General features: G+C 43.0%; 1 long non-coding RNA gene across 1 annotated transcript in view; it reads right to left on the minus strand.

The window, feature by feature from the left end:
* Positions 1-1175: 1175 nt before the first annotated feature.
* LOC149868030 (uncharacterized) overlaps positions 1176-21617 on the minus strand; it is an 87609-nt gene continuing 67167 nt past the window's right edge. The window contains exons 2-3 of the long non-coding RNA XR_016440943.1: positions 2959-3129; positions 1176-1689 (exon numbers count right to left, since the gene is read on the minus strand). This is a non-coding gene — a long non-coding RNA (uncharacterized LOC149868030). The remainder of the gene's footprint in view (positions 1690-2958; positions 3130-21617) is intronic.

The raw sequence follows: 21617 nt of genomic DNA on the forward strand, positions 1-21617 counted from the left end.
ATATATTCATAGAGAAAGGGCCGTTAGGAATAGAAAAGCTCACCTCCAGTAATGAATTCTTTGGGTCCATAGTTTGCTTTTGAGTTAGAGCAGGTCTTTTAGAAAGACAACCATCTTGACATGAAGATTTAGAGATGGGAAGTCTACTATCACTTTTGGCAAGAGTTTCCTATGGTTACTTTTTCTACTGTGATAAAAAATGGTGCCTTATCAGTAGCTTGAATTGATCCAGCTTTAGTTTCCAGAAACTATATCTTGTTACTTCCTTGGTTACTAGGTTAAAGAGCATTCAAATCTTTTCATGGGTAATTATAAACTGTCATCTCTCTTACCGCTTACCCGTCTCTTTTTGGTAAGCTAAAGATATTCAGCATATTATGTATCTCACTGTAAGGCAGGCTTCCCAGACCTCTGATGATTCTTGGGGTTCTTTTCTAAACCCTTGTTTGACAGACCAGACAGCGTATCCTTAAAAGAACAGATGGTAGAGCAGGTGAATCTATACTAGTGCTTTGGTGAACATTTTTCTTTCACCTTTATCCATTCAAATGGTTGTAATTTTGTAGTGGCATTGTGTAGGCCTAAAATTTACCTTTTGTTTTGTGCAACATTTGACAAAACACATTTTAAATTACAAAAACAAAGCTTAAATGTAAGTATGTCATGTCAAGTGTCAATTTGTAATGGTGCAATTTTATGTGGGAACTCATTTTTATTAGGGAAAAAAGGACCATTTGCAAGAGGAAAACTGTAAAACCTGGCAGATTTTTTGGTAAAAGGGGCCATTTTCTTGTTCATAATTAAAGGGGGGGGGGGAGGAATCAGGATGAAGTTTTTAGTTTGTTTGTTTGTGGTAAATATTTTGCATACTTCTTGTCTGAACTCACTGGCATTTGATACTACAGAAGGTGCCATTTACCAGAGAATCAGGCCCATTTTCTCTGTAAAATACAGACTCCTAACCTTGGCACCCTGAGTTATATTGCTAAGACAGACTGCAAAACTTCTCAAGCAACCTTTTTGCAATACTTTTATTTCTGAAGTTCAAGCACTGTAAAATCAATTTTTTCATACCAATCTGAACACTGCAAACAATTACTATCTTCTAATATCAGGTTGGCACATCTGAACTGTATGTAGAGGAAAGATAGTACGCACTGTATAATTATTATAGCAGGAGCTTAGCTGCATCTGCTATACTTATTAAGGTTACATCAGTATTTTCATTACAACCCATTTTCAGATGCTCAAAAATCTTTCTAAAAAAATTCTCCTTCCATAGAGATTGATAAACTGATGCTTGCTTAAAAGCAAGTTGGAAGTAACATGGAAGAGTTGTCTAAACTGTGGTTCACCTTGCCACCTTTATTCAGGCAAGAAATCCTTACATATGTCAGGGTCCCTGGGTAGCTGTTTCAGTCCTATTCACACTTTACATGTTTTCAGGATCTCTTCTCCCAGTTCTGGGTGTATTTCTCTATTAAGTCCCATAGATGGAATTTGACTTCCCTCGGTTCAGTCTATCCTTCCTTAGCTGCACACTTACCAGCTAAGTGAAGAAATCAAAATCAAGTTGTTCCAGGGCAAGCAAATCCAATTCTTCTCAATGAGGGTTGTTTCCACGACAAACATCATGGTGCAACTTTCAGTGATTTTGGCAAACATTTCTTCAAACACAGTTATCACTGACTGAAAAAAAAGAGGGCTAAAATTGAAACAGTTATGAACTTTATCTGTGGTAATTGCTATCCTAATGAAGACATACAGTTTCCTCCACAGCACACGTCTCCCTTATTCTTGTCTTTTATACCTGAGGAAGGATTGTGGAATGCAACAGTAGGAAAGGATGGAAAGGATCTCAGGAGGATCTCTAATCTAACCTCCCTGATCAAGTCAGGATCATCCCAACCTAAATTATGAACGTTTGTCTAACCTGTTTTACAAGACTTCCAGTGAACTAGCATGGAATTCAAATGATTCAAACCTGATTCAACTCAATTCAGTTCTATTACAGTTATGTGACTTTTGAGAAATCACTTAAACTAACAGTATTTCAGTGTCCTGGCCCTCTTTTTAGATGGTTAGGTCTTTGGGACAGGGACTGTTTGTTAGTCTCTGTTTGCATTGTGTCTTGCATTGTGCCTAGCACAATGGGTGTCTGATTTCAGTTAGGCTTCTAGAAGTCACCATAATACAAGTTAATAATTAAAATGTTCTTTTTTAAAACTGTGATTATATATATATATATATATATATATATATATAGGAAGATGTCCTTTTTATCTGACTGCCCCCCGGTGGTCTTTCATGAAGCTTTGACTCATTAATTACAAGGTGACATTTCCCTGGAGTGCTGAATTTAGTTGATTTTAGACTGTTAAGAACTGGTAAGCTTAGTTAATGTGGGGGAGAGTGTGATGCAAAGTTATGGTGACCTGCCAATGTATTGTTGTGGAAGTGCTGATCAGATCAAGCACAGATGGGCGACACAGAGCTGTCATAATCAGCCTGGATTTGAAAATGTTATAATTGGGATGGTAAACAAGTTCACAAGGACCCTGATGAGGCAATGAATTGCCATGGTAACAGACCAGAAAAGTCTGGAAATGAGAGAGGTATCAATAATTGGTGGCAGCAGGAAGCTATTAGAAGTGGGCATTTGAGGGATGCTGTTGTTCTACAGATCCTTTTTGACACCCTGGCAAAGTGCAACAAAACCCACAGGGGGCAAAGGAGACAATCCAGTCCCTTCACAGCTGTTATTCAACCTTCTGGACTGAAATAGTAGTCGATAGTTACAGAATCCTGCCCCTCCTCTAGCCATCACCAGATCAGCTCATGTTAACCCGGGCTGAAGCAGGTTGCAACTTGGATTGACGTGTCATGTAGGTCTTGCGCTGGTTTCTGCACTTAGGTGAATTTCACTCTCTGAACTGGTTATGTACAAACTTTACTCACCAGGATTTCCTGTTGAAGAATTTGTATTAAAGTATCTGAGTGCGTATGTTGGATATCCTTTGTACTTTGTATGTTTGTGGTCAAATTAAATTCCTTGCACAAAATTCCTGTCCCCTGAGTCAGCTGACTCGATGTTGTTCTTTTGAACAAGACTTCAAGGATCTAACACATCTGCAAACAAAAAACAGAGCAGAGAGCAAACCATTTCAGCACTTCCAAGTATCCCAAGCTATATCTCCCTGCTGGAACGGTTGCATAAAATGTTAGGGTGAGGCATTTGACATGTGGAATTTACAACAGGAAGGAAAACAAATATCCCCTTAATACAGCCGAGCCAAGGAATCTATTATTTATTTCAAAATATTTTTTTTTAAACAACCCCTATTTTGCTAATCAGCTATTTATCTTTAATAGGTTAATACTTTTCATTCCAAGACAAATGTAGCAATTTTCTCCACCCTTGTAAAACAATAAAATTAGTTTATAGGCAAAAAAGAAATGTTAAGGGCCCAATGGCACTAAAAACTCATTAACAAATCTTTTTTAAGTGGCAGCCTTGCAGTTTGAACAAATGGATGGAAAATAAAGTCCTGCTATTCAAATAATCCGATATTGAATTTGATAATCAATCTACTACAGGAAGCAGCACAGTGCATATAATGATTTCTTCTGGTTTGGTGCACAAGCTGAAAAAAGATCTTATTTTCTCACGTTTGTGTTTTTAAAAATAATTAAATTTGCATTGTGCTAAGCACAGTGGTATATTTTGAAGAAAAACCCACAGGGGGCAAGTATTTAACTTTAACACTTGAAAATTCAAAATATTTCATTAACACCTATTAACATTAAATCTTTGCAGTTTTTGAGATGATTTTAAAGCTTGATTGCCTGAAACAGTTAGACAAATCTAATAATTTCAGCTGAGACTATTTCATATCTTTCAGAAGAAAAAAGGTTTGCCTAAAATTTTTGCCTGACTCCTAAATAGGATACAGCATTTTAAGGACTACAGCAGCAGTAAGCCAGGAAGCAGATATTTGGAATATACTAATTGAGCTTCATGGTTCATTTTAGGTATACGTTCTTTTCCAACCACATGTGCAAACAAAAAACTGTTTGCTCGAAAGTTCACAGGGAAAAATAACATCGCCATGAGCCATTTCTCTGCTTTTAGCCTCCATCCAAATAAACTTGAGCATGACCATGTGTTTGGATATGTGTTATGAGTTGTATGGTTTTTTGTTGGTTTCCTTATTTGCTTGGTTGTTTTAATGTTTATCTAGTGCTAAACAAAAATGCCTCAAACTGTATACAATAAACAAGAGAATACACGGCCTTTAAAGGAAGTTTCTGGGGGAAGGAAATTGTGTGTGAAGATGGGTGTCCAATTTGCATATCACTTCAGTTAAATTTTGTGGAGCTGTGGCTAAATCGTTGCATGGCTTTATATAATTAAGAGTACCAAGGACGGGAGCTGGTGCCTTCACTGTTCTCATCAATTTAAATACAAAAATAAGGGCAAGTGCTAATTTAACAATGACTCTTTTTTTGCTGTGCTCTGTCTCAAACTGGTCTCAAACGCAAGTAATGTTACACTTTATCAGGTGCAGAATACACTTAGGTGGCTTTTAATGCCTAAGAATTATAGGAAGTGCTTTTGGGAGGAAGGAGGAATTTGTAAAACTTCTACATCCAGTAAACATTTCTTAAAAGGTCAAATGATGGAGCTTCTACAGCTTCCATGGGGGATTAGTCCACAGTCTAAGTTTTCCATTGGGAGAACTTTCTCAGTAATCAGGATCATTTTACGTATGGGTCTGAACAAGAAAAATAAATAGGGATTTATGCCTATGCTAGATTAAGAAAAGGCATCAAGAAACAATCTCTCAAAACAGGTACTTCTAAGGGGGCAGGAAATCTTCAGTATGCAAGGGAGCAGGCCCCATGGGCTGTGACAATAAATGATGCAGCAGGCAGGCTGAGTTTTACGAAAGAGATCCACTGGGTTATGAGGGGAGCCAGGGTTGGGACAGGTTTCCATCCCACCCCAGCCCCCACCCCATGCTGCTGCTGGTGGGGATGGGAAGGCTGTCTCGGCTCTGTGACAGCTGGGGGCAGGGCTGCCCAGCTGGCTGGAGCAGACAAGATGGGGTGGAGGCTAGCCCATCCAATCTGCCACAGGGAGGGTTAGGAGGGGCTGCAATGCATCCTGGGATTTAGGGGGACTGAGATATAACTTTTCGGGAAGGATTCTGGGACAGAAGTTTGATAGACTGTTTGAGCCTAAATCAGTTAAGATTGATACTGCATCCATCCAGGTCTATTTTCAACCAGTTTCAGCCATTTTGAAACCAGTCTTTGTGCACTTCTGTTCTGTTGCAGGTTTAAACCAGTTTCCAATCACTTCTACAAGTCTATGTGTCATGTCTGTCCTAGTCCTAAGGTATCCCCCCCAGAATCTTCATTTAGACAAGCCACACAAATAATTAAAAACCTGGTATCTGGAGATAATAATTGACATAGGTATAAAAAAGCTTATTTCAATAAGTTCTTGCTGCAGTTACGATGAAATAATCAAATGTGACTGTAGAATTCTACCTAAGTCATTACAATTAATATCAGAAAAAATTTTCAGTTCTTTATTTTAGACTGAGGATGAGATTCAGGAAGACGTTTCCATGATTCAAATCCAGACGAAAGAGAATGACTCAGGACATGCTCTCTCATTGAGTGCCTAAACCTGGTGCCACCATTTTGGACAACAGTTTCCCAAGGTTCCCAAGTCTATGCTTCCAAGTATGGACAAAAATGCTTCAGTCTGAGCAGTTAGGAAGCTAATGTTTATAACAACTCCATTGTAATCCAGGTACAAAGCAAATCAACTGCTATATTCTGCTGAAATCCCCAAAAGTCTACTTAAAATATTCCTAACACACAACAGTAGTATTGATTTCAGTACAAATTAAGCACTTTACCCAAAAAATAGCACACAACAAGCTATGGCCCATGCTTTCTGTAATGGCCAGATCCCAGTTCTTCACCCCAGTTCTCTCCTTCCCAGTCAAAACCCCTAACTACTAGACTATTCTGTCTTTCCTATTTGCTGTCTTCTTAGCTCCATGAGTCTTGCACTACTGACTGCAGCTGCAATAAGAGTTGGAGGGTGCACTGCCACCCAGCCTGTTCTATAGCCCAGTACTTAGGCCAGCCTTCTAGGAAGTGGGAGATGTGGGTTTGAATCTCCTCTGGCAGTGGAGGGTATAGAACTTGTATCACTTACTTCTGTGAGAGTAAACTTGTATGCAAAAGGTGGGTGACATGATACCATCACACTGTTATTTAGGCACTTAACACTCTGAAGAGGAGTGCAGGTCTTGGACCCCAGATGGATGGAAACTCCAGAATAGGGCAGGAGTTCAGAGAAAGGCAGCACCTCTGTGCTCTCTGCTTCCAACTATCTAGCTCTAAGTGTCACTACCCTCAGTACCTGGGCTCTCTGGATCACCATTTAGAAGCACCTAACTCTCCCCATTTACTGTATAGACAGTCTAGTTGCTTAACCCTCTTTGGACCATCCTTTAGTACGCAGCTGCCTACTTTTTAGTCATTGTGACATCTAAGTTGGACCAGGGCTGGATTAATGCATGGGCAAATTAGGCACATGCCTAGGGCCCTGAGCAGGAGGGGTGGGGGGCCTGGTCCTTCTCTCCATGGTGGTGGCACAAATGGCCCTGTCCACCTCCCTTCCCTTCCAGCCGGGGCTGCTGCTGCTGCCACCTCAGGGACCCGCGTGTCTTCCCCAGCCTCTGGCTTGCTCTGGGGACCAGGTATGAAGAGGGCAGGTGGAGGGGGGAGGGTTTGCATCTGAGTGGGGGGCAGAGCTCGGGTGGGCAGGGTGTGGGCGTGAGGCACAATGGGCAGTGGGGACCCCCTACACACAGCCCCTGCCACCAGCAGCAGCAGCCCTCAGGGCATGCTTGTTGCCTGAACAGGCCCAGGCATGCGGCTCCAGCCAGTGATGCATGGTGGGAGCGAGGAGCACAGCCCCTCTGGCTGCCTCTCTCATGCTGGGCTCTGCACAATACACGTGCAGCTCCACACTACCAGGGAAAGCCCAGAACTGGCTGCCTTCCCCACCCCCTGCTACACAAGTCACGGGAAGCAGGGGACAGGGAAGGCAGCCGGCTCCAGCCCATACCATTTCTCCCCCAGTAGCATGGAGCTGCGTGTGGGCTGTGCGGAGCCTGGTGTGAGAGAGGTGGCCAGCGGAGCTGTGCTCTTCTCCATCACCATGCACCGCTGGCCAGAGCCATGCGCTGTGAAGCACTGGTGCCTGCGTGGGCCCCAAAGGCAGCCCCCGCTCATAGTGGGGTCTGTGTGCCATGGGAGGGATCACCTGGGGAGGGTCTCCCCACCCCCCACCCTCCCTTACACCCCACATACCCTGCCCCCACAGCCCCTGCTCCCACATATACACCCCAATCTAACTTATTGCCCCCCAAAACACAGCCATACCCCCTCACAGCCCCCCCCACACACTTCCCACCCTCATTGCTCTCTTTGAAATGTTGGGCTTGTTTTAAAAGGCAGCACTGGAGGGGGGTGGTTTCCTCTAGAGACTTGGCAACACTGCTCTGAGCCCTGTTCCCCTCAGGCGGCAGCACCAGGGTAGGGAGGAGGGTCTGCCCTGAGTTTATTTGCCTAGGGCCTATTAAAAGGTTAATCCAGCCCTGAGTTGGAGATGTTTAATGCGACCCTCTGAATCGCTGAATAAAAATCCCAGTTTCTTCTCACATAGGCCCCTGGAGTTCAACCAGGTTTCACTAGTGTAACTTGCCTTGTAAACACATCCCTGCTCCACACACACCACCTCCCCACCAACTACTTTGATATAAAAACTCCACAAGTGCCTAGAGTTCCCCATTTTTCTCTTTGCTTCAGGAGCTGATCCCTTGAGATGTTGAGCAACCTCAGTTCTTGCTGACTTTGCTGGGAAACCCGGGAGCCTAGCATCTCCTGGGAGCTCTTTCATAAACAGGCCCTTTACGTACATTTCTATTCATGCTACAACTCGGCTAACCATGAAGAATCCGAATGCCAAATAGCAGTCTTTTCCAAAAGTGAAGATCAAACGTATCATTATGTAGCAAAGATGAAAGCCTAGATTTTTTCCACCCCTATCATAACTGTACTGCAGCACTATTTATCGCTTTTCCAGTTGCTGCATTCTGTTCCGTTCATAATGAGTTGCTATGAAATACCTTTAATAATAACTAGCCACTAAGACCTATGAGACTTCATTTATTATGGCATAATATACACATTACCTAACTTGTGTTGGACCATATGGAGAGCTCTCTGTTGAATTTGGCGTAGTTACTGGGGTGAAACAAGGATGAATTTTGTTCCTCATTCTCTTCAATTATGCCATAGATTGGATCATGCAGCAAACTCCAACAGATCATCTGGGCATAGCAATCAGCCCTCAGGACCACATCACTGATTTAGTCTATGCCAATAAACACCGTGTTATATGCTAAAACACCAAAGGAAGGATATGTGGAACTGAACTGCACAGATCCCTAGAGCAAATCAGTAGGGTTTAACACTTACCTAAAGCTAAGGTTTTCTCAGCAAATGGGCCCAGTCACTTCAGTTTGTCACTTGGAGGCAAGAAGTGTTTTTGAAATAGTAAATTTGTATCTCACCTTGTAAGGGAGATAGTGATAAAATCAAAACTTATGCAAACTAAGGTCAGTTAAATCACTGTTTGAAACAGCAAGAAATAGAGCTGTAAAGCTAACCTGTGCAGGAGTAAATCATTTGGCAAAATGTGCTGTGCAAATCATCCATAAGATTATCCTGCCTCACATCTTTTATGCATAAACATGTGCATGCTCACATATAGCCACACATGTGTCTGTGTGCATGCATTTTATACATATTTACAGCATGGGTTGGTTTTTTTACAGACCTTACAACTTGCTGCTACCAAATTTAGTTAACTAAACTTCACCCCTGCCTGGCTGAAATTCCATGAAGTTGAAATTTTGCATGAGTTTGAGGGACTCAGCACCAGGCAGGTATGCTCAGCACGTGGCTGGATTGAATCCTAAAGGTTCTGGTGGTTGGCTGAGACATCAGGCACTTAACACCAGAATGACTGTGCCTGAATTTAAGTCTATCACAAAACCCCCCTGACAAATAGACTCTATTTGACTAAAATCCCCTTTTTGGTAGATCTGTACTAATAGAACATGACATTTATTATTCCAAAGAGGTGGCAAATGAATCAAAACACTGATTCAATGTGAACAGGCAGAATATGATCCCATCCTCCTGTCTCTCTGCCTCTCTCTTTCCCTCTCTCAAACATAAATAATAGAACCGTTCCCATTCCCATTCCATTATCACTAATAATGAGTTATGGGTAAAGCACACCCTGTCCCTTGAAAAAAGAGGAGATATGTCTACGCTTATGGTTGATTATTAGAGGATAAAATAAAAAGATTGATGCCCCCCAAAAAAGTCTAATTAGTGTTAGTCTATTGGAGAGGAAGCTGAGCATGCTGCTCCACCACTGCCAAATGAAATTAAGGCCCAATTATTGATAAATGAAGAGTGGTTTGTGCTGGAGCCTGGCCTGGAGTCGAGGAAATACATCTGTCATTTGGCCTGCACAGGAGTCATTCATGTGTGACATAGCATCCTGTGCATTTATCATGCATCTGTAGATTTTTGTTTTAATTCAGTTAGCTGTCTAACTAGATTCGGTGCTGGATGCCTTGTATGTAGTCAGAATTTGGACTGACAGATGCAATTCTAGTCTGAAATGGTGTGTGACATGACTAGCTATCCTGCATATTAATTATTACTGAAACAGTTATAGCCAAAGCCACTAATGGTCTATTTTGTTATCTGTTTTTGTGACTCCTATGTTTAACAATTGCCCAGTTGCACTGGGCCAGGCAAGAGACAAACTAGATCAACAGACCATTGTTGTTCAGCGCCCTTACTATTACCATGAAAATTAGAATTGAGGTGTTTGAAATGTGGGAGTGAAAATGCCCCTGATTTACCATTATGCAAAATGCAAATTCTATAAATGAGATAAGTGGGGTCAGGGGCTGAAGAGTGGGATCATTTTTATAAACCTTAAATTGGTAATATAGTTTATTAATTCCATTGTCAAATGCAAATGGAAAACAAACATTTGTTAAGATGATAAAACTGTAATGCTGGCATGACTGTTCTGACGCCAGTTCAGCGCAGTCAGCTGTGAGACTTATTTATCCTGTCGCACTAAAGTTTGATTTAAAGTTCATGTAATTTCATCATCATATTGTAGGGAGAATTGAAAATAAATGTCACCTTCATACAGAAAGAGCTAATGGGGTTTTTCAAAAGTTCTGAAAAAATATTATGCATGGGAAACATTAACGAAGGCAGACTCCTGGACAGCTTTTGTACTTCAACCTCTTATGCACATTTCCTTTGCCATTTATTTGCTTTCTTCTGATCACATGGCTCTTGTACCAGTGCCTGAAGTTTGACAATAACTTGTCAGAAACTTTTTTTGGTCCTGTTTGCATGGACTAAATTGATATGACTTAAGTATACTAAATCTTAGTCTAGAACAGTACAGGGAACCAGGGACCTTTTATTGGGCATTCAGCACAGCTGGAATGGGGCTGTTTTTTTGACTTCACATCAGTACAAGCAAGTGAAAGATGCTTTGATACCACAGCGATGGCTGCAGTAGAAGAACCTAAATAATACATTCTGACACTATGATAAAAATCAGAAATAATTTTGATTAGACAAAGGGTAAAAATAGACACCCGAGTCCCATTTTCAAAACTGGCTTAAGCTCATCTCATCATCGATATTTAGGTATCTAAAACCCTTGTTACACAGGTTTTGGGAGGTTGCTGGAGCTCTCAACAACTGAATTGTCTACACATTGACACCTGAAACTAGTTTGAAGCACTTGTTACACCACTCCTTGGCAGGATTATCTCTGATCCATGTTTCCCAGCTCATGTTATACTAAGGTGCAGCCACTCTAGGCTACATCTTAGGATGCTTACACAAGTTAAGTTTTTTGTGCGATTGGGCCCCTGAAAGTGCTCTACAGTTGTGGCATAACACAAGTGCATGACTGCAGAATGCTTCTGAAATGGGCATTCATGCAACAAAAAAATAACTCTTGATAAATCGGGTATTAGCTGAAGTCGCTATAGAGCAAAGCACCATGGAGAACTTGTGTTCAGGTTCCCTCAAGGGTTAATTTTTCATGACTTTGTGGGGCTTGGCTGGTGGGAAGGTGGGAGGGAACTGAGGGGAGCCCCCCCGGGACAAAGGACAAGGGGCAAGTCGAGAATGGGAGGGAGGGGATTCTTACCTTTCAATCCTCCAGATCCCTCTTGGCCTATGAAGTGACTGCTCCAAACTCAGGTTAGCACTAATACCGATCAACATTTGTACAGCTCATCATGTAATGTGCAGCAAAGCCTACTGATCTCCTCTTATCAGTCTCAAAGAGGGTTAAGTGTTAAAATCCCTCTGAGGTTTTGAACCTTAGGGCCAGATCCTAAATGCCTGCTCAGGCTCTTTCACTTAGGCATTACAGCATCTAGAATTTAGGCACCTTGACTTGGGGCAAGGAGAGGAAGACAAGCCTAACTGACAGAGTTAGACATCCAGGGCATCTATTAGGGCTGTGCAAAATGGCACCGGTCTATTTCGACTTGAGTTGCAAGGCTTTGACAGCACAGCGTGTCATTTCAAATTTCATTTCGATTCAAAACCGCTGCTCCATTTCGCTTCATCAAAACAGTGATGCTGTTTCAATGTTTCACCCATATGCTATAATGGGGAAGCTTGAAATGGCCTGTCTCATCCAGCAGGTGGATGGGGGCCTGCAACCCCAGGAGGGCTGCAGGGGCTATGCCAGTCCTCCCAGGGCTGTGGGCCCTAGTCTGCCTGCCAGATGAGGGAGGGAAACCAGGTGCTGCCACCTGGGACTGGGGAGCTGGGGAAGGGACCTGAGCCCGATCACTCAGTTCCCTCCCCAGCGCTGCGATAGATCCGGCTGGGGGAGGGAACTCAGCCCACCTGACCCGAGCTCCCATCGCCAGCACTACAACTGGGCTGGGGAAAGGAACTCAGCCCAGCTGGGCTGAGCTCCCATCGCCAGCACTAGATCAGCTTGGCTGAGTTCCTTTCCCCAGCCTGATCGTAGCACTGGGGAGGGGAACTGAGAGATCAGGCTCAGTTCCCTACCCCAGCCCAATCTAGCACTGGCAATGGGAACTCAGCTCAGCTAGGCTGAGTTCCTTTCCCCTGCACTGTGATCGGCTTCCTGCAGCCCAGCTGCAGGAGGCGGGGAGAGCCAGAGCTGCACTCCTGGCTGAGCCACACGGAGCTGGGAGTGCAGCCCTGGCTCTCCCCTGTCTCCCACCACCTGGCTGCTGCTGCTTTGAAACTTGAAATGTTTTGAAACTTTTGAAACATTTCGACTGGCCCTGTTTTGAGGCTGTTTTGAAGCCCTTCATTTCAATTTGATTTTACTGTTTCAAGTTTAAATTGAGTCAAAACAGTGTTGAATCAAAACAGCCAGTGAAATTTCACACATCCCTAGAGTCTATACATGTGCTCCAGGATGGAGAGCCGATCTAATTAAAGTGCCCACAGTGTTACATGTATTCAACGTCCTGCACTTCAGGACGTTGGCGTCCTGGCAGAGGTGCTTTAACTCAAAGCACTCAAAATGGTGGCAGAGGTGCTTTAACTAAAGCTCTTTCAACGAGCTTTAATTAAAGTGCCCCCACTGCCATTTTGAAAAGCGGAGACACTGAATACACATGATGCAGAGACTGCTGGAGTACGCTAATTAGCATGCTTCAGCAGCCTCAATTAATCAAGTCTCCTCTGACACATGCTAATTAGCACACATTGCAGCAGAGCTCCATCACGTATATAGGTGCCCTTAGGCTTCCTATACAATGAATGGGAAACCTAGGTACCTCCCAGGGCAAAAAAATTGCCAAGAAACTCATTAGGGAGGTGCTTAGAGCTAGCCAAAAGGAAGAATAGGCACAGGGGTATATCCAGGTTCCTGCTCCTCCTCAAAGCTTACATGCTTGCACCGTGTCAGGATCCAGACTGCTCAGAGGGGAGATGTTTACTTGAACCAGAATGACTGAAGTGACAGTATTATTGACTTCATTATAAAGCACTGAGCTGGAGAAGCCAACATTTTTCTTTTCTCCCCCGCCCCCCATCTCAATTATTTTTTCCTAGGAAGCTAGCTCAACTTTTTGGTTCTGCCAGCTAGATGCATGCCTGGGGTTCGTCCATGTACCAGATCAGGCCCTGGTGGTACTAGCACTGTCCCCTGCCACTCCCTCCTGCCAGGATTGGGCTGTGAGAGCCCAGCACCACCCCCTTCTGTCAGAATTGTGTCCTGGGTCCTGGCACCTCCCTCTCCCACCCCTATGTGCTGGGATTCGGCCCTGGGACCTGGCATTGCCCCCACACAACCCTGCATGCTGCAATTAGGCAGCCAATCCAGTGCACAGGGCTTGGGGTTCCCCATGGTTCATGGAATTTGACAGCAGGGGAGCAGTGCCACCACTCGGCTGCCAACAAATGTCCAGAGTTGTGGGGACTCCCATGGACTGGATGACATGGCACTGCAGGTTGGATCTGCCCCATGAACCATGGGCTGGGGGTTGAGCACCTCTGATCTAGAGGTTGGAGTCTCTTGGAAGACGGTACCCTCAGTTCTAGGCAATTCAAGCACCATTCCCCACTCCTCAGAAGAGTGCCCTAAATCATCGGCTCAAAAAGGACTAGCCCAGCATGTTTTGTTGAAGTTGGCCACTGTGCAGCTGGCAGGCCAAAGGAAGACAGTGGCTCACTGACAAGTGCACTCCTCTGGGAGAGCTGGTCCTCTTCCCTCTTGCCAGTGTCAGTTCTCTGTTTCAGCCAATGATGATCTAATATTAAATGCTAAATAGCTTTAGCAGCAGGGACCAGGAACTTTCATAATTGGCTTCCCAGCAGGTGATCTTCAGCTGAAAGAAGGGCACTGTCTTGAGAACTGGGTTCTTTGGGTTCAAACCCCGTCAGGCTGGGGATGTTGTTTGAATCTGGATCTCTCCATTCCTGGACAAGTGCTGTTATCACTAGGTTGCACGCAAGGCTGCACACAAAAGATGCACTTGGTTTTCCCCATCTAATGGATGTGCCTTGTGAACATAGCAGAACCTAAGTGGGATTTAGCACTTAGGTGCTATTTGGGGTGCTTCTAAGCATGTATAAGAACCCAAATCTATGATTATTCAATATCTTTAAAGGGCAAAATGGAGGTGATTAATGGATCTAGGAACCTATACAGTTTTGTGACCACAGAGCAGAGTCCATGTGAATCACTCTTTACACCTTGAGTGCCAAAATACATGCCCCGGAGCCCATATTTCTTGGCCCTTGCCCTTAAGCTCATATTTAAGGGTATTTATATGATGCTTCACTCAAGACTGTAGGACTGTTTTAACAATACCTATGTGAAGAGATTTTCCAAAACAGCTAAGCACTAAAATCAATGACAAATACTAGGTTTTGAAAATCCTACTAGGCATTTATCTGTATCTTTAAGTGCCAAATATCTATGAAGATCTGCACCCAAGTTTATCTCTAAATAGGACAGAAAATGTCCTTTAAAAAAAAAAAGAACAGAAAAAAAGCTGTAGGCAAGGATAGCATTTTCTAAATCACCTAACATTGCTTAAAAATCAGATTTCCATTTGAACAGTGGCTTAGGCTTAGGTCTTCAGAAAGTGTTTAAACACCAAACTCCTATTGATTTCAAACGGACTTACTTAGGTGCTGAAAGGCTTTCTGGGGTATATACATCCAAACTAGATGATTTTTGAAAACCCCACCCAAGATATACATGCGCTTTCCTGTGGGTTAAGAATAAATGCACTTCTGTTTATTATGTGTATGTCAGTCAAGTCTACATATTTAACATTTCATTATGATTTGCTGCTAAAGCATATAAACCTTTCATTTTCTTTAAACAGAAATCCAATTCATTCCTCATAGTTAAGACTCATGCAAATGAGATACTAATAGAATTTTCTTCCTGGGGTTTACAATATTTTAATCAGTATTCTAACCAGTGAATGCTCAAGAAGATGCATCCTGTCTGAAATATGTTTCTTTTTGTCTTACTTCTACTTGAGCCCCCTCAAACATACGGATGACATCCCATTCCATTCCAAAGCCCTCTTGTTCGAGTACACTGTGCCTCTGAGAGGCGAGTCTCAAAATAAAGAATACAACAACCAAATCAGATTCCCCTTTTTCATCAAAATTCAGTTTGGGGATGACATAAGCTAAGAGCCATACGGAGATTTGCTGGCCACTTCTGTTGAATGATGCAGCATTTCTGAAGGGAAGGAGACTGCATTGCTCTGCCTTGGCAGGCCCAACACAGAGTCCAGCATACTGGATGTGAAACACAGCTTGACTCTTTGGTTCTCCATTGCTGTACCCTCCTACAGTAATGCCCAGCATTTGCTTTCATAGGCAACAGCCTACTTCATCAGCTGCGTCAGACAAAGAATACTCATACCTCTTTGAACAAGTTAGTCTCAAAGGTGCTACCCTGTTTTACCTTCTACCTTAAGTATTCTGTGTCAACTAGATAGCATCAATAAAAGATATTCATAGAGCCCTACCTCAGAATGCCTTAAAGCCTGGTAATTAGTGCTATGGACCATGTGGATTCAAGTATTAGGGAAGAAACTTAAGTCTTACCCACCTATATGGTAGGTGAGGAAATTCTAACCACACTTGTTGCATTAGTACATCCTTCCCTGGTGACTGTGCTGTCTGAGAGAGGGCTTAGAGTCATGTCACATGGGACACTTAGCTTGGGTTGTATTTAGAGTGTAGTAAACAGTAACACACCATATTAAAAGGTAGAACTCATTCAACCAGTTATGCAGTAATGCTTACTGTGATCTCAGCCCACCCTGGACAGGGCTGGAGCTGACTGTGCCCCCTTTCCCCCTTAACCTGGCCCTGGCACTGCATGCTACACATCCACCCTACTCCCTCTCCACTGTATGCCCAGCCTGGAAGTGCCTCACATCAGGGGGTGAGCCTGGTCTCTACCTCAGGTGGTGGGCAGAGGAAGGAATGGGGAGCCAAGCCTGGGAGAGGGTGCTACCACTCCTGCCATTGGATCAGCATCTGCCATTGGATCCACAGGGAAAACTTGGTGGGGCTGGGGCTGGGACTGATCAATGGCCAGCACCACACCAAAATCTTGAATTCATATTATCTCCATGGAGCAGTCCAATACTAGCTGAACATGCTACTCGATACAATCAGGAGATACTCCTCCCATGAAAAGTTGTGACTTTGCTATGCTACAATGGCACTGAACATGTATTTTACTGCTTGAAATCATGAGCTTCTGCATTTTAAGTGCAGTTTACATGTCCTACATGTAACATGGCACTTAGATATGCAATTGCTGGAAAGGATGCGTGTCTGTGTATCCCAAGGACCCTACCTGGTATTTCATATTGATGAATATAGCTAACTCTCTGCTCATAATGTTGGCCTATGTGGGTGTCCTTGCTTAGTACCTACTTCTCCTTATTGCAGGTTTTGAAAGTGATGGGAGGAAATCCCTTCTGCATTTGGTCTCAGCAGCTGATCGATTAGACCACTTGTCCAGGAAGCCTAAGACTCAGGTTTTAACCAGTCAGGGTTTGAACCTGCATCTCTCTAACTTCCTAGCTGGATGCTCTAACCATCATGGCATAAGTCAAGCATTTTCCACACCTCTCTCTGGTGCTCTTTTTGAAGCTACTTACATGGCCATACTCTACATGCTCCATCTACACACATACCCTTATGTGGCCATATTGCCAGGGAAACAGAATCACTACTTGCACATAGGTGCCAAAAATACCACTTATACAGCTAAATAGCTGGCACTAATATGTGTAAAGGAAAAAAGAGTTGCACCTCAGGATCCTAACTTGGGGGTTGTAGCTTCTATTAGAATCACAGAGAAGTAAAGACCTAGTCCAGCACCCTGCCTGAGGCAGGATGATCCCTATCTAAACCATCCCATACAAAACCTTTTCCCAACCTATTAGCAAAACTATACAGTGAACCCTGACACAACCATAAGACATAGCACCCTAATCTACCACAGGCAAAGCAGAGGGACCACAGCAGCAAACATACTACTGATTTAAAGGCTGTCCCAATACACCTGAGATCCAAGGAAGAGGGCCACATTTCCTGCTATAGAAAAAGGAAAAAACTCCACAGTCTGTACCAGTCTAACCCGGGGTAAAATGCTTTCCTGACCCCAAATATGGCAGTCATTCTGAACTTGAGCAGAGGGGCAAGACCCTGGGGCACTGGGAACCTGACTCGGCAGAAAAAATTGGCATTCCCCAGTCAAAATTCCCAGTCTTGGTTGCAGATAGTACCCAATACTTGTGTGGAAGATATAAAAAATCCTGATACCTATAGCAGCAAGAGGGGAAAAATTCCCACCTGGCCCCATGTGGCAACCAGCAAAGCCCAGACACATAGGAAATACCCATAAGGTGGTTAGGTGCTAGCCACTAGAAGATGTGAGTTCTTTTGTGAATTGAGCATTTTGTCCCCAATTTAAAAAAATACAAATATGCCAACACAAACATCCGACAACTTTGTCAACTCATTATTGAGGAGAGGAAAAAAAGCCCAAATTTGTGTGGGCTGAACCACATGCCCTTTCTTGTGTGCATGTATATTTGGCTAAAAATCTGTTTCATGCTATTTTCCTCTACCTATTTATGATGCATTTATAGTGGTCACCATTTAAAAAGTCAGCATTTGACAACTGTTATCCTATAATACACAGACATTGCTTTTTCTAATGTACAAAATAATTGCTACAACCTCTGATACCTCTGCGCTATACTAGGCAGCAACAACGACTACCACCCTGCTATTTGCAGATAACAACTGTTTGTCATGTTCAAACAAATTGATTTGACAGGGCTCATGCTTTATAAGTAAATGGCATCCCAATATCTATTTGTAAGCCTAGATTTATATTTAAAGTTTATGATCTGATATTTGGCTGATACATGCTCCATAATTGCAAATGTTTTCACTTAACAATATGGCCCCTGACTGGAAGTCAGGATTCTTTCAATTTGTCTCTGGCTCTACAACTGAACTTGTGGGCCATGAACAAGTTGCTTTATCATCCTGTTTTCCAGTTTATTTACCTGTACAGTGGATAGACCTTCTCAGAAATGAGGGGATAATACACCTCATAATCTGATCTCCCTACAAACACATTTTTGAAATATTCCAATCAGCCTTAAAAATGCTTATTATCACACCACCCTCACAGAATGTCAGGTCACTTTATTAATTAGCCTTTATATATAGTTACTTTGTATGCCATTTTCTGTATATAGTATGACTTAATCATCATGCCAAAACCACGCTTCATTCAGATCCCATAAGAAGTCACTTTTTCTGCTATGTTCAGGAGCCCTTCCTTGCCCCAGATATAGACCTATTGTAATATAATTTTCCTCTACAAAATAATACATTACTCCTTATGCTAAGTGAACTGTTTTTTCTTCTTTTGCTGTGTCTAGCTTTTAGATGCAAGTAATTCAAGGTAATTACTATCCTTATCTTTGTCTTATATAGCACCAAACATCTGATCAGGTATTAGTAATTAGTGATAGCCATATTCATCTGTATGGTAAATCCACTTATTCCATAGCAATTGATAAGCCAAGGGAGTACTATTAATAGCTATTTAACTAAATTAAGAAAAAGGAATGTGAAATGACTTCCCTGAAGGTACACAACCCAGGAGAAGGATAGTTCAGAAGACAACTTGAATCCCAAGACTATTGAACCAACACTCTACCTATTTAACCACAATGCATAAACTTCATGCATCTTAAATAATAATTAATTCCTCAACTTTTGTAGAAGTGAGCCCTTATAAAGCATTTGGACCAACATATTTCTGTTCTGGAAAATACTTTTGATGTGTATCTCATGTAAGAACTAAGTTAAAACTTGAGTTGGGGCATCAGAATCTGGCCCAGTATTAATGATGAGAACAGCTGATCTTACTCTTTCACCTTCAAGTTCTCCCACCTGCATTGTGACTCCATAACTTTCATGGAAAAGCAGTTTTTGCTGCCACAACAGTTTTATTTTTACAAAAGAATATGCAAAATAGCACTAGGTACAGAATGACTTTTTCTTCTTCACAGAGAGACACATTTTAGTGCTGTTTTGCTTTGGGTGTTTGACTATTTTAAATTGCTTTACTCATTGTACCAAATTAAAGAACTGCTGTTGTGCAGCAAAGAATCTGGCTGTAACATGTTCTGTATGGCACACGCCTTGTACTTGTTGCTTTCAGAGTCCCAAACAGCCCACATGCAAACTACAATGCCATAAGCATGTTGGTGAGCGTAGTTTCAAGCATGTGGTGGATGTTTGGAGCCTCACCCCTACTACCATAGACACACCTTGTCAAAGAACAAGCTGGATGAAAATGTTCAACACATCAAAACTTCACATTTTACTATATGTGGTTGAGACGCTTCTAGACGGTCTGAAGCTTTGGTAAGCAACCAAGGTCAGAAAAATGTATAAAGCCATCACTTCTACTTACTTGACACCCATTTTCCCAAGACATCACCCCCAAAACTTGTGAAAAGTGTGAGAATATACAAGACTTATGTTTGACTTATACAGAATCTACCTTCATGCCTGGAGGATTAAAGCATTAAATGGGCCTGAAATCAAAGGCAATACTGTTGCAGGCCTGCTTCTAGAAACATGAACTGCTTTACACTTCAGAATCCATAAAGAGCTTCAAAGGACAGATGACAGGTTGGTAGGAAGAGGTTTCCCTCCAACCATGCACACACACACCCCCCCACATACGTCTTGTGTGTTAAAAGCAGAACCAACACCATAATCCATATAAGTGAAACTCTCTGAAATATTCTTGTGAATAAAGCTGCTTCTATAGCTAGAGTTGCACACCCTTCATAAATTCATAGATGTTAGGGTCGGAAGAGAACCTCAGTAGGTCACTGAGTCGGATCCCCTGCCTTGGGCAGGAAAGAGCACTAGGGTCGGACAACCAGAGCCAGGTGCTTTTCCAGTCTCCTCTTGAAGACCCTCAGGGTAGGGGAGAGCATCACCTCCCTTGGAAGCCCGTTCCAGATTCTGGCAACCCTTACTGTGAAGAAGTTCTTTCTAATGTCTAGCCTAAATTTGCTCTCCATCAATTTGTGGCCATTGTTCCTAGTTACTCCAGGGGTGCCCTAGTAAATAGAGCATCTCCTATTCCCTGCTGCCCTCTTTTGATGAATTTATAGGCAGCCACAAGATCACCTCTCAGCCTTCTCTTGCAAAGGCTGAAGAGATCTAGGTACCTCAGTCTTTCCTCATAGGGCCTTGCCTGCAGGCCTCTGACCATATGAGTGGCCTCCTCTGAACCCTCTCAAGATTCTCCACACCCCTCTTGAAGCGCAGTGCCCAAAACTGGATGCAGTACTACAACTGTAGCCTGACCAGTGCCGCATAGAGCAGAAGCATCACCTCCCTGGACCTGTTCATCATGCATCTGCTAATGCATGATAAACTGTGGTTAGCCTTGTTGATCACTTTGCCACATTGATGACTCATGTTCATTTTGGAGTCAACTATGACTCCAAGATCCCTTTCCGCTGCCGTGCTGCTGACAAGGTCATCTCCAGCCTGTAAGTGTGTTGGCGGTTCTTTTTGCCCAGGTGTAGCACTTTGCACTTGTCTTTGTCCTTCATTTCTCTCTCTACAACTTCCGGACCATATGCAGTTCAGGAGGTAACCTAACATACCTGGGACTTAGCATTACAGTTCCCAGTAGCTAAAACCCCATCACCCTGTAAATTCCTATTGCTGGCTTGAGTGTACATAGTCACTCTGAAGTCAATAGGGAGCTGCTGGGCACTTTGAAAATCAGATCGCTAATACCTAAATACAGAGCTTGATGCCCAAGCCCCCATTTTGAAAATGAAGGTGTTAACCCTTTCTTTGGTACTCAAGCTTGGAACTTCAGGCACCCAGGCTTGTCAGGTTCACGTCCTCCAGGAACGTTAATTTCCATCTTCAGCCTAAGGTTAAGAAGCAGTTGTAAGAAATAATTACTTCCCAAATTTGCTGATCAGTGATTCTAAGTTTGCCCATTCCCTAATGCAGAAATAAGTGCTGCCCTGTGGTGAGGAGACACATAGGCACAGAAAGCCTAAGGATACAAGAGAATGGGCAAGCACACATGTGACTTGACTAGCATGGAGGTATAGCAGCACACATGGGAACCCTAAGTAGAGAATTAGAGCAGCCGCAGCAGCAGGCTATTGTAGCTGCAAGAGAAAGGGATAATGGAAGGGAGTAGAGGGAAAATAATGAAAGAAGCACAAGAGGTTGAAAGAGGGGACAGGCCAGAGCAGCAGGATGTAGCTGTAGAGAAAGGAGGCCTCAAGGCTATACAGAGACTGCAGAAAGACAGGAGACAACCAGCCAGCTGTAGCTGTATA

This window comes from Crocodylus siamensis, chromosome 3 (assembly GCF_052110815.1).
Source record: "Crocodylus siamensis isolate JL-2025a chromosome 3, ASM5211081v1, whole genome shotgun sequence".
Lineage (NCBI taxonomy): Eukaryota > Metazoa > Chordata > Crocodylia > Crocodylidae > Crocodylus > Crocodylus siamensis.